Below are 14,468 nucleotides of genomic sequence, written 5' to 3' on the forward strand. Positions count from 1 at the left end.
CTTTTCAGTTTTAATTATGTGTTTCTTTGGAGGCTGACATGTAAAAATAAAAAATGGTCTGTTCACTACTCATTACAAACCTTAATTTTCATCTGATGGTCCCCAGCATAAATAGTTAATTCTCTGGAGAGAATTAATGATGTAAAAAAAAAAAAAAACTTACCCAAAGACTAATCAAGACCACGAATAGGATCAACTCATCAACTGAAAGGAATGGGCTTAGTATTTACTCTTGGAGAGCTGGTGCCATGCCAAAGACATAACAGCCCTTCCAAGAAGCATCACCATGGTGTAGATGAATCAAGTTACTTTTCCTAGCAAATGACTTTGTTACATTGGTTGTCAAATGCAATTGATTAACAAAACAGCATTTCTCATGTTGATAGATTCACAAATGGTCGGTATGGTTTATTATTGTGACATTTTGAAATTTGATATTTTTAAGCATTGTCAGATGTAAAAATAAATTGTTTGGGATTTTTCTTCATGGTAATAATGTTATTCTGAAACCAAGTAAAGTTGGCCCCTTAGTTACATTAAATATAGTGTCATACTAAACCTGTCAATTTAACTGCTAGTTTAATTGGGGTGCTGAAAATATATTTGATCCTTTTTTCAAAGAGATTAAAATGCATGACAATTTAAAAAGGACAAATAAGGGTTAACTTTTTGAGTCTGCTGTGAAAATAACATGCACAACTGCATAAAAAAAGGAAACAAACAGTGACGCGTATGTTCACATGTGAGGGTGGGGAAAGGAAATTGAGGAGGCATCATTCTGCAAAACATGATATGGGGGAGGTGAAAAGGATAAGCACCAATTTTTACAATGACAAAAATATTTCGCTACAGTAAATATTAGCAATATTTTATTTTCTTCTAAAGATAAAATTAATTTAATACAAAATAGCAGAATTCTTTCAACTTTGTTTTCTCTGTAAAATTTTTCCCGCACAAATTAATTTTTTCCTAAAAATAAGATTAATTTTGTATGAGACAGCAGAATTATTTTTAATTTGTTTTCTCTGAAAAAAACTTCCCCATCCACAAACTTGTTACTTGCTTGAAACCAAGATAACACTGTTAATATCTATTTCAGAAATATTTATTCAAGAATCCTAAAATATTACTGGAAATATTTAAAAAAAAAAAACTTTCCAAACATTTCTGGAGCATCATTTGGAAGATACTCCTGTTGTTGTGTTTATAGGCATTACAAATTCAAACATGCTTTATTTAAAAGCGTAGGCATTAAGTCATGCCTTTAAATACCAATTCTTGTAGTTACAATCCCTTGAGGGACGAAAGGGGGATATAAATTTCGCTTACACATTATCGTTTGCAACATCCTTTTTTAACACTAAAAGAAATAAAATGAAATGAAAAAAATAAAGCACAAAACAAATCCTGTCCGGCGTCCGTATAGTAATTACATAATTATGGATTTTATAACAATCAAATTCAATATATCACATCATTTTTTACATCACAGCTGCACTAATTAATCATATTGGATAGTTTGTTAAGCAGCATATCAACCTTTTCTTTGTTAGTTAATAATAATAATAATAATAATACCAAAAATAACGTCTGATATTAAGTGCTGTTATCAGTTTCAAAAACAATCAATGAACGAAGTACAAAAATTTAATACGTTTATTGAAACAGTTGACAGGTTGGATGATGATTTAAAAGCTGCTGAATGTATAATTATTATCTAATGTTCCACAAGGTACTTTTGTTTATATCTTAAACTGTCATGGACGACCTTGTCTCTAAGAGCAGGTTATTCTGTCCTTTCATGTGTGCAAGGCAGATGACTATCATGCATATTATTTTTAGGCCTAGAGACTAACAAAACACAATATGCATAATAAACGATTTATTGTATATAACAAATTGAACACAAGTAACTAAATTATTACAACAATTCATACATTTCCTGAGTGTCTGCAATGCGTCCTTTGAACACATCATCCATAATTTTTATCTTGATTGGCATACTGTGTCTCATATTTAGCTTATAACAAAATCTGTTCCTTTTTCAACAGTTTTTTTTATTTTTATCGTCAGTTCCTTGATATAAGATGACCTCCCAAAAATGTCACCCACGAAATCGTTAATAAAATTTGTGGACTATAATACAAATAAAATAAACTTTATTTACACATAAACTTTAGTCTATGCCTGATTTGCCCACCAAGTTTCCGTTATGAATCTCCAACAGTCTTTGTTTCATTGCTTTACTCAGTAGGAAGTGTGATCTTGAAAGGAATCATTCAATGGATCTTAATCACCAAATATTTTAATTTGTGACGTTATCTCAAAGATAAAGTCTATTAAAACAACCTTCAGATTATTTTTGAACAAAAAAGTCATCACAGTCAAAATGAGAGCAGTCACAAAAGAAAAGTGTTGGAATTATTGACAATTTTACATGTCGCATCCGGATGGGCATATAATTTAACAACAATAAACCAAGGAATGTTGGAGATTTATGATTGAAACTTGGACAAGTCAAGCATAAATTAAATGTATTATTTGTATCAAATATCATTGGATTGCAGAAAGGAATTTTTAGTAACTATTTCATGAATGACATTTGGATAGGGAAGGTCACCTTGTACTTTAAACATAACACGATAAAATTTGACAAATAAAATGTGAAATAGCTAACATAAGTGAAATCGAATGATGCAAACACAATAAAAGATGAAAATTTTAATGAGAAGATAATCAAACGAACCAACGGACTGATGCAGTTGTCCTGGCAATTCACTGAATCAATTGTTTGTTATATATGATGGGTTCTTTAGCACATATGCAGCCACTACATCTGAAATGGACACTTTTTGAAGCTGCCATGTTATGTCGTTATATGACAACAGGAGAAGGTTTAAGAGGCATTAACTTAGTATCAGCACGGACAAGTTCAAATCAGGAATCAAGAGTTAAAACTGACTTCAAAGTTAGATTTCTTTCCTAATCTTTAAAATAGGAAGTTGAAATCAATAATGTCTTACAGGTTGTTGATTGATTCCTATCTTCATACCCTACAGGTTGTTATGTACACAGCAAGAAGAGTGCATTTTTTAATCTCCTTAAAGAAGGAAAAATTGACAAATGAATAAATTGACTTCAAACACACAAATGAGAGAAAATATTTTAATTTTCTAAGAAAAATTTGAACACAGATATATAAAAAAATGCTTTGATATAAATAATATAAACAAAAAGAAACAAAGCTAATAACATATGGACAACAGGTAGATATGCATCTTAACAGCAGAATATTATCAAATATCCTCTTCCTGATCTTCATCAATGATCTCCTTAATCACATTTTAAGATCATTCGTCAACTATGCAAACAACATAACCATCTATGGCAACACTTTGAAGAGCAGCAATGACCAAGATCTTTCTGATTCTTTCTCCTCAAATTTTGAGTACATGGCAAAATGGGAAAAGAGGTGGCCGGTTATTTTTAATGCCTCTAAAACCAAGCTTCTTTCTTTTCACTATCAACACTGATCTCAACGTGGCCCCAATTGAAATGAAGAAACTCCTGCTTAGACAAGCTTCTCAGACTGACATTTACTCCAAACCTGAAATGGAAATCTTGCTTCAAATCTGTTACCAAGATTGCTGGAAAAATGGTTGGCTCCTTCTATCGCTCTAGAAGATATTTTACTCCTTTTCTACCTGTGTAAGAGTCAAATACATCCCCAAATGGAGTACTGTTGCCACATCTGGGGAGGTACTGCTCAGAGCATCTTTTCTTGCTTTGACAGCACAAAACTGACTTCGAAATCTAGTGGGCGATGCTGCTAGTCTTTCACAACTCTATCGTTATTTTCATGGTAAGTGCTTGACTGAATTTCATACTATGGTCTCACCCCCATCTTCCCATAAAACATTCGCAATTAAAACTCGTCAGTTTCCTTTCTTTCTATATCTAAAACTAAATGAAACTTCCATGAGCAAATTTTCTTTCCTAGAACTGTGAACCAACTTCATCTTCAAGTCCAATGTAAACAAATTCATGTTAAACTGCCCTCTTAAATAATCAAATTATGGCCAATGATAGCCATCCTTATCAATCATCATAGTATTGTCTTACACTCATTTAGTTTTTACTTTTGGACTTTGATAAATAGTGACACTCTAATAAAAAAAAATACATATTTCTTTATGTACCGTTTTTTTTTCAGACTATAGAATATTTTTTACTTAGAACAAAATAACTTAAAAGTATTTTAAGATGCATCTGCATATGTCTATAAGAAGCTTCTTTTTTCCGCTATAGAATCCAATACGTCCTAAGATGAAATACTACTGCCACATCTGGGAAAGTGCCACTCAGAGCATCCCTTCTTGTCTTGTCAGAGTATAAAATCTAGTGGAAGATGATTTTTATAGAAATATTATTTTTAAGTTTACATTTAATTGCTGTAATAACAACAATAATAAGTGTACATTTAATAATTGTTGTAATAACCATTTCTTTTTCTTACTTTAAAGTTATCTTAGCCCCAAACTGGCTATATAACAATTCAAAGGTAAGGGTTTCCACTCGAACAATAAAATACATCCCAATTTTAAATAAATTTTTCTAAGTAAAAATGTATGTTTTAAAAAATATGATAGTGATAAACATTCGATAGATAAAATAATCCTAAACCACTGCACCAAGTGTAAGATAATGAAAGATAAAAATTGTTCAACAAGCAGATATACCTTCTGCTGGATGATCGTAGAAAAAACGATGGTTATAGTCAGCTAACATACTTTCTCACTTCCAACATAGCACTAACGGAAGCGGTGACAAGGCAAATAAGTTCCTTTGCTTTTTTTTATGATGTTTGAAATTTTGTTATTTTGATTTTAATAATTTTATTTTTATACTTGCATAAACATATACCTATATAATTATAAAACTCAAATGACCTTGTAATGAGTGATGTAACCAACTTTCTGGTTTACGACATCCGGTTGTGCATGCGCGCATAAACATTAACCCATAACAACGTAAACAAATAAACACAAATCGCTTCTTTTGCAGATTTTGACCTGCCCACTGAAATATTAACGTTATTATTTCAAAATTATTATTTAACATGGGAAGAGTGGGGGTGTTTTGCAACTATTCTTTATTACAACTATACTGTCGCTATTTTCTTACAACTAAACAACTTTAACCCGTTGACAAACATAAGAACAATTGTAGTAAAGCCAGGACTACTACTACTACTACTCTTTATCCGTTCCTTTTCCTTCCTTTCTTTCTTTTTTATTTTTTGTTTACATTTCTAGATACAAAATAGTTGTGTGAGAACGGTGAATTTGTTGACACATTTACTAATCTGTTTCAATATTAGTTTTATTTTATTTTATTTATTTAGGTTTTATTTTTTTTGCTTCAGATTTTATTAATTATTTTTTTTAGATTTTAAGTTTCTGTAACTTGGTTGAAGTAAGGGTTTTTCATTCTTATATTTCTTGTTGGTAGGTTCATGTACGTTTTTGCTGCTAAATGACTTTCGTCTGTGTTCGATTTGTAGGAAAATCATGTTTAATTTTCGATTTTTGAGCGATTATTCAGAAAAATAGGTAACTTTATACAAATAGGGAGGATTTTTTTTCATGTTTGAGACATCCGTCTGTGATTTTTCATTTTAATATATTTTCATAGAAATGTTTCTGTTATGTAAAAAAAACAAACTATTTTCTTTATGTCACAAGCGTCACGCTCATACATGAATTCCATAGCTAATATAACATACTGACCCTACGGGTCACAGGTAGTCTAGTTTATTATATAAATTCAAATTGAACAATTTTTACATTTTTTAAATTCTGAGATATGCTTTTTTTCAGAAGTGTAAGGAAAAAAATGAACAAAAACACTTAAATATTTTGTTTTCGTCTGATTTTTTTTAGATGAGAAATCATTTTTATATTGAAATTTTAGACTACTATTGTAATCAATGCTGATATTTCTACCATATTCCACCCTTTTTCAAGTTAATTGTTCATTTACTGTGATGCTGCATATCTGAAGAAGGTAGAATTTGTACCAAAACATCATATGAATTAAATAAAGCTCTACTACAAATAGAAGGAATTTCTTAAGTTATTATGTGTCTTTATAGCATTTCATATTTTCCTGCCGTTTTCTGCCTAAATTCATGTTAATTGCTACTGTTTATGGCTTAGAAAACAAAGGGTCAATACACTATGGCCTATGAGACAAATATGGCCTCTCAGATGCTTTTGTCTGGCACATGAGGTAAAATATGTTTTGCGAATGGTAAACTGCAGAAAGTCTTATTCTGGGGGAAATTAAATGCATATAAATCGGCATGTTACCAGGGTTTGACTTGCATGATTTTTTGTTTTTTTTTGTATCTGTTTCCTTTGATAAATCAGATACTCCATAAAAATTACCAGCATCACTAATAAAAGTTGAGTTATGAACCTGATACTCCTCACACGCATCATGTTGAGTAAACATTGCATCTCCTCATTATCGAATACAAGATAAAATACTCAGAAGTATTTTGGATATTATCATTCCTATTTACAATGCCTCCTCACAAAGAACAGATACTACTCTTTGATCATGTCCCGAAGGCCAATTACGTTTTTTTTTTTTATATTATCATTAAAGAATTTGTATTTCTATTTTATTATTTAAACAAAACATCTCCATCAAGTGACAAGGCCACTTATTTGAAAAATTATTTTGTTTAAAGATAGTCAATTGTGGTACCATCACAGTGCACCAGGAGGAAGCTTCACATGCCTTCTCACAGCGACTTAGTCCACAATCCATTATATAGTTCACAGTGCACTGCTGATTTCATCAAATTAGTTTTATAAAATAGCTTGAATTAAAGTTTAAAATGCAAAAGTCAAGTATCATCGTTCAATTGTGGTCTAAATAGAAACATTCATTTCAAACGCGCCTCTGTCTTATCAAAGAACCTACTGTTGATTTCATATGCTGGACTCTTCAGCTTGTGCAGTGAGGCTGTATTAGGGTGTTAACTTTGGTCAAAATCGAACTGTTCCTTCTTTAATCCGATTTTCTTTTTTTATCTTTTTTTTTTTAAATTCTTATAGGAGGCATTTCAATTAGCATTATGCTGTATTTTCGTGGACATTGACAATATTACATACCTTATGTGCTTCAACAAATCATATCTTTTTTATTTGTGGGTCAATTTTTAAAAGAATTACATTGATGAAAAGAGAACAGAATAAGCATTCCAATGGTGCTAATTTATTTTTCTTTTATGCGTTCAATGTTTTTATGCTTCAAATTAAAAATGAAAAAAAAAAAAAAAACGGTAAAAAATGACGACAGCAAAAAGGGAAACTTTTTTCATCCGTTACGTTTGGATACATATGCGCAAGGTTAAATTTGATTGCATATGGCTGAATTTTTACAAGCTATATAAACAAAGAAGTCCATCTTTATTGGTGTTTGATTTTTATTTTCACGACCACAGGAAGCAAAGTTAAGACCGAGCAAAGTTGACGAAGAATATTTCAAAATTGATAAGATAAATCGGTATATATCATCCATTTTCAAATAGATAAGTTTCAGAATTATTTTCATGTATAATATGTAAATATTTGATCATTATTAATTGTGTGAAAATTTCTTTAAAATGTTATCTTTTATAGAATTTCAAATCGGTTAAAGAGATATGATGACAGCGATGGTTAGCTATGCGCTAACCATCGCTGTCAGCATATTAACGAGTTTGTATTCTCTTAAAAATAGAAAACTGTTTTTTTCTGCTTTCAAAACGAAAGCAGAAAAAGTTTCATTTTTTATTCTGGGTTTGTCAATTTAAAAAATTATTATCAAGTATTTCAAATTTAATTTCTAAACAATACTATTTTGTTGTTTTTAACGCTTGTAGTACACATGTACTAAAAGCGTTAAAAAAAACAACAAAATGTACTAAGTACATGCGTTTGTTTTCTAATGGTAAAAAAAAAGAAACAAAAAGAAACAAATATATAACAAATAAAAGGTACTTGTGCACTTATGCTACCATGCTGAAATAATAACGCAATTATTTAGAAACTCATTCTTAACATGAGGAAAGAAGGGTGTTTTGTTAACTATTCTGTACCTAACAATTAAATAAAATATATCGTCAAACTTGAATTTATTTTTAACTCATTGTCAAGACCATGTTTTCGAATCTGTAAAACAAACCAGTTTTTTTTTTAACTGAAGATATCTAAATAATAATAATAATAATAATAATTAGGCGGTTCGATAAATAATTTTATTGTGATGCATTTTGTAAATTTTTACCTTGTTTCCACCTTAACATTTTTCTTTAAAATGACTACCGTTTAAGGTTTTCGGGTATGCTGAAAACGAATATCGCATTTAAATTTTCTGCAAATAACTAGCTTTCTAGATATTAAGCAATGTCATTTCTTATGTTATTGCTGGTGGCCATCTTGGTACATGTGTTCATGCATAGTTTCTTGGGGTTATGTTTGTGCGCTCGCGCGTACCAAGATGGCCACCAGCGATAACATAAGAAATGACATTGCTTAATTTGCAGAAAATTTAAATGCGATATTTGTTTTCAGCATACCCTAAAATCTAAAAAAAGTAATCATTTTGAATGTTAAGATGAAAATAAGGTAAAAAAATTATTGTTTTATTTTTTGTTTACATAGTTGAATTTTCAGTAAAACAACAGAATAGAAATGACAAAAATTACCATCAACTGGTGAATATATAGTTGTTGCTTATCAGGATTCCTGGTATGCAGGTATTGTGAAAGCTACATCAAGGATTCACATAGAGTACGATGTATGGTTGCATCTCAGAAAATAGGAGTATATTTTGGGCTAGATAGAGAGGATTTACAAAATTGAAAATTGGACTGGTCCCAAAATGCATAAGTTCTGATCGACTATGGGAATTTCCATCTTTTATAGAAATCCAAAATCTATATGTAAAATTTTCTTTGATTTATTTCTGAGATTAATTCATATCTACTCAATTTTTTTTTTCTTTGAGGGGAGTAGTAAATACTGGCCATGAATGCACTTTAGGCATTCAATGGCTACACCACGATTAAGCTCTCCTTTGATGAGGAGGCAGGAAAATGCTTGTTCTCAATAAAGCTATATTTAAATACTACTATAATACTTAGTTTTGTTCATGAATAGGCACCTGCCGTGGTTTCAAAATCACCGCCTCCATTTTTCTTTCTTCGCTCCTGCTGTTCTCTTCGCCTTCCCTTACCTTACCTTAAACAAAGAACGCGATTGGCTAACGTGAGCTAATGTATGAACAATATCCGGGTTCAGTGAATACATTCACCTTCCCTTTCTTTTTATCATCGACTTCACTATGCACGTAGGAATTCAAATATATTAAACAAAACAGGCACTTGACCTTTTACTTTCAGACGAAATTAATTTAAATGGAATCAACAAATACCCAATCTACTTTTGATTGCATAAATTTCGTTCTGGAATTAGAGTGTTTATTTGTCTTATTGGGAGCGACATCACTAACATCATGCTGGCCAAATGAATACAGCTCGTTTCGGCCCAGCCAGGGATCTCGGCTGGGGAGTAGGAGGAGGCTCCCGCAGCGACGACTGATGCTACCAGTCACATCGATCGTATCCACCAGCGCCAAAGGATTCCTGCAGCAGAGGTCTCAACAGCAGTTCAAACAGCCCTTATCAGGGCTAAACAACCAGCCCTTATCAGGGTTAATAAGTTTTTTCACTAATGCGATTCACTACTGCTTGCCTTCTGAGACCTACCAGCAGCGAACTTCACTCCCAGTCTCCAGCACTTCCAGCAGCTTCCGCTCATTCCCGCAGCCTTCCAGCCCTTGATGCCTCTAGCTCGCTCCAGCGCCTCTAGCTTCCTCCTGCAGCTTTCCGGCAACCTCAATTTCACCTCACTCCTCCAGTCCGCAACCTTGCATGCACCTTGCCCCTTTGGTCTGCAACCTCGCCTGCACCTGGCTCCCTACCGACATTCACGGAGTCATCTGTTCCTTAACACTGACCCCGCATTCTCAGTGTCATCCATTCCTTAACATTGACCCTACGTTCTCAATGTCCATCAACCGTTTCAGATCGCCCTTACATCCAGCCGATCAATCCAGACCCAGCAAGCAACCCTAAACCACGCTACGTCTAGAGTACCTGTTCTAGACCTCCAGACCTTAGCCTCCGGTGACGTGTGACCTTCCAGACAATCAGCATCTAGATCATACGCTTTCTTTGCAAATAAAAGGTGAACCATCGTCTTTAAGCAAACAACCTGTCATTCTTCTTTGCCTTTTTGCTGTTTACTTTTTGCCCGTGTCTACCTTGTTAGTTGTTGGGTCGATTGTCCCCGGACGACCGGCTTCACAACACACCCACTGTATGATACCATACACCAGTTTTAAAAAAATTGAAATTTGTTCATCATGGTTTATGGTAAAGCGATACATCAAATTTGACTGCATAGCTTGAAAAATAAATAAATCGTAGCAAAATTAGCAAATTTCTTGAAATGCTGAGGTCCGTAATTTAGCCCACTTTTTCTAAAGAAAAATATCCACGGAAAAGCTTAAATTTTGGCACTTAAAATTCTCATAACTTTTGAATTAATGATGGTATTTGCATAATTCGAACGGTTTTAAACATCTTTAACACCGATCTTTTCATGCAAGTTGATAAAATAACAATTATCTAAAAAGAAAAAAATCTTGTAATGCTATTTCAATACAAAACCTATCTAAGAACACTCTCAGACACACAAAGTACATTTCTGTGAAATTTTATAAAATTGGCCAAGCTGTTTGGGAATCCATAGGGAATGAACTTGCATGCACGCACACAAATTGCTTTTTATATATAACTAGCAAGGTGCCCAGCATTGCCCAGGTGTTTGTAGGTGTTTAAAAAAAAAAAGGCTGGAACCCGTACCGCGAATGAGGAAAATAAGGTGAAAAAAAACGTTGGTAATTAACTTTTGGCCAGGTGAAGGAGACGACATAAAAAACTAAAAAAGCTAGAGAGAGAGAGAGAGAGAGAGAGAGAGAGAGAGAGAGAGAGAGGTCTTTCTCTCTAATCATTATGCCATAGCAGATAGCAAAATGAATGAGTTGGTAATTAAGTTGAGAATGATGCTGGGACAGAAATGAAAGCTGGCTGGAGGCCAGTTAAGCTTCCTGCTTTCTGCCGTTTTATTTATTTGTTTCCCTACGATGTTGGGGAAAACCAGCTCCCCCAAAAAAGGAGGAACTCAGTCAATGTTCAAATAAATAGCAATTGTCTGGTATGAAGGGTTTTCCCCACATTGATCAAACTTAATTGCCTTCAAAACATCCCGGCCCGGAAGACCAGGCGGATGCCTTTGCTTTGATTAGTTTTGTTTTATTTATGAGAAAAAGAAACAAACGCTTGAAACGAGAGAACTTTTAAAACTCGATCAAAATAAAGATAGAGATGCTGTCCGTTTACAAATCGGAGATATTACGATCTAGGAAGTATAAGGAAACTTCTCCCGGAATGTAATCGACGCAAGAAGCCTGACAAAAAAAAAAAACTTTCACGAACATACACAAACGCTCGCGCCTATGCCTATTTTATCTTTTATATTATAGAATAGCCTGGGTGTCCTGCATTGCCAGGGTGTTTGGAGCTGTGTGTTGAGTAAAATAAAAAAAAGTGGTAGTAGGTAGGTAGGCTCGAATCCGTACCGCAAAGGAGGAAAAGAACGTGAAAAACAAAAAAGTGATGTCTTTGCTGTTGCGCCCATCACCAAACCGGAAGTGAAGAATGTTTAAATCAAGTCTAGTCAATCGAAAAGAAGGGAAGACTTTCGAAAATATTAGCGAAAAAAGTGACCCCTCCCTGTAGAAAAGTGCCCAATTAAGTGTGAAGGAATTCATGATTTTAGCCATTTTTTTTATATTTGTTGGCGTAAGGGTCGAGCTTCAAAACGATACTGATCTTGTGAAAATCCGTCGCCTCCGTCAAAAGTTTTAGCCAGACATACATACATATTTAAACAGACAGGTGAGATTTATATCATAGATAAATGCCATGAAAACTAGACAATGTAAATTACATTTAGAGGAAAGATATCAAATTCTAAAATTCAAAACAGTTAATTGAATTATCAAACAAGAACTTGTAGCCAAACGCAAATAAATATTTGCTTTTATTATTCAAGTACTGATTGAATGAAATTTAAAAAATAAGCAAAATTAAAGAAAAAAAAATAGAAATATTCAACAAGTCATTCTAAATACTCATATAATTTTAAACACAAATAAAGATTTAACTTTTTTATTTGTCAACAAAAACAAATATTATTAATAAGTAAACAAATTACATATTTAAGAATATTTTCACGGTGTACAAAAAAAGCGATGTTACCTGCTCAGGTCATTACAAAAGTAAGTTAGAATTCGCTTTCTAGTTCAGTTTGAATTTATAATAATACACTTCTGATGATCGTGTTTAACGTTCACCAGCATCTCTCTTTCATACATACATACATACATACATACATACATACTGTAACGTTACTATATGCATACGTAACGTTACTATATGCAATTTTACTACTTTGGAATAACAATTACATATAAATAAGTAACACAAAGTTCTCATTTAAATAGCTCAATAGTGCAATACTAGAGCTAGACATATTTCTTATAATTTCCACTTTACAAAGCGAAGACACTTATTTTGTTGCTCATTTTCAAAAATGTTGGGCTTTTATTGATAACAACTTGCATACAATTGTTTCGACGCAATGTTGACAATAGTTCATTGATTATAGTTTTTCACAACTGGACAAGCTCATCAGCACATAAGAACATTTTTTTCAAAGTTTTCACATTCTATGAACAAGACTCTTATTAACATGGCGGTATTCACTTTTTAAATTCATAACTTCTATGTAAAGTGTCAAGCAAACATTATAAACACATAAAATGTTGATAATATCTGCTTTACGCATTCCATACATGTTAGTAAAAGTTCTGTTCATAGGATGTGGAAACTTTGGAAAATTATTTTTTTATGCGCTGATAAGCTTGCATAGTTGTCTAAAATTATAATTAATGAACTATTATATATTTTTCTGCCAACATTGGGCTGAAACAATTGTATGCAAGTTGTTAAAATAAAAGCCTAACATTTTGAAAATGAGTAAGTCAAACCTTTTTATAAAAATGGAACTTTTCTTTATGTTCATTTATTTTAGACAATCAAACTATTTTAGATCTATGCAGAGAGGTAAAACAGATTTTTAATTTTTTTTATCTTTATGCCTAACTCATCTAAATAGGTTAGAAAGACGAAATATTTTAGTTTGATCGGTGGCTGTGGGAATAAAGTGCTCGCACTTATTTCAATATTTTATGCCATTTTTCAGGGTTCAAATCTCACACTAGACAATTGAATTTTTTTTCTTTTCTTTTTTGATATAGCTTTCGTAGCCAATATTGATCATCAAAAAGCTGAATAATGCACTTTTCAAAAATTATTTTATTACGATTAAAAAAGATTATTTTTTTCCATTTGAAAACAAACAAATGTTACATGGATGTTATTATGTAATCAAATAAGCAAAACAAATAACAACATAAATATAAAATATGCTGGAGTAAATCACATAGCTGAAGAATACAAGACAAGAAACTAACAGTTTCGATACACTCTTCATTTTATGTCTTAATGCTTAATCTAATTGAGCTTTATCTGCTTTAAAAATATATAAATCAATACTATCTATCTATCTATCTATCTATATATATATATATATATATATATATATATATATATATATATATATATATATATACACACACACTGGTTCATTGAGATTGTTATTTGAAACAACTGTGACGACATTATAAGGGATATATACCTTTAAAATATTGATTCTTTATATAAATTATATAATATTTACAATTTTTTTAAGTTTTCAAATTTATGCAAACTAGTAATATTTTTATTTTACTAGTAATTTCTTCTGATGAATAGAACTTATTTTTGAAACCCCACGGATTAAAGAAAAAAATCTTTTTATATTCCTCGTTTGAACATTTTATGAACTAATAAATATTATAATTTTGTTCGCCATTTCAATTTGTCATATATATTATAGTGTATGTATGTGCAGATTGTCTCAAAAAGATATATACACACTCTGGAAAATTGTACAATTATACAAGAATAAAAAAATATGTCTGAAGACTGTCATGGCCATTCATTGAATACTGTCCGCGTTCATCAGACCTAACACTCCTGGACTTTTTAAAAAATCTGAAACACTCGCCGATTTAAAGGCAGTAACTGAAAATGAATGCATGCAAATATTTTGCTGCGGCATTGTGTCGTGTTGTCAGCAGAGCTTGGACCATTTTCAGAACATCATGTTTGTAAGTTCTAA

The 14,468-nt window shown here is 32.0% G+C and overlaps 1 protein-coding gene across 3 annotated transcripts in view; it reads right to left on the reverse strand.

Moving 5' to 3' along the window:
* The window catches only part of LOC145288655 (leucine-rich melanocyte differentiation-associated protein-like), a 212,776-nt gene that overhangs the window by 42,076 nt on the left and 156,232 nt on the right, over positions 1 to 14,468 (reverse strand). The gene's annotated exons all lie outside the window — the stretch shown is intronic.

Source organism: Euprymna scolopes, chromosome 2 (assembly GCF_053919585.1).
Source record: "Euprymna scolopes isolate OS-2025 chromosome 2, ASM5391958v1, whole genome shotgun sequence".
Lineage (NCBI taxonomy): Eukaryota > Metazoa > Mollusca > Cephalopoda > Sepiida > Sepiolidae > Euprymna > Euprymna scolopes.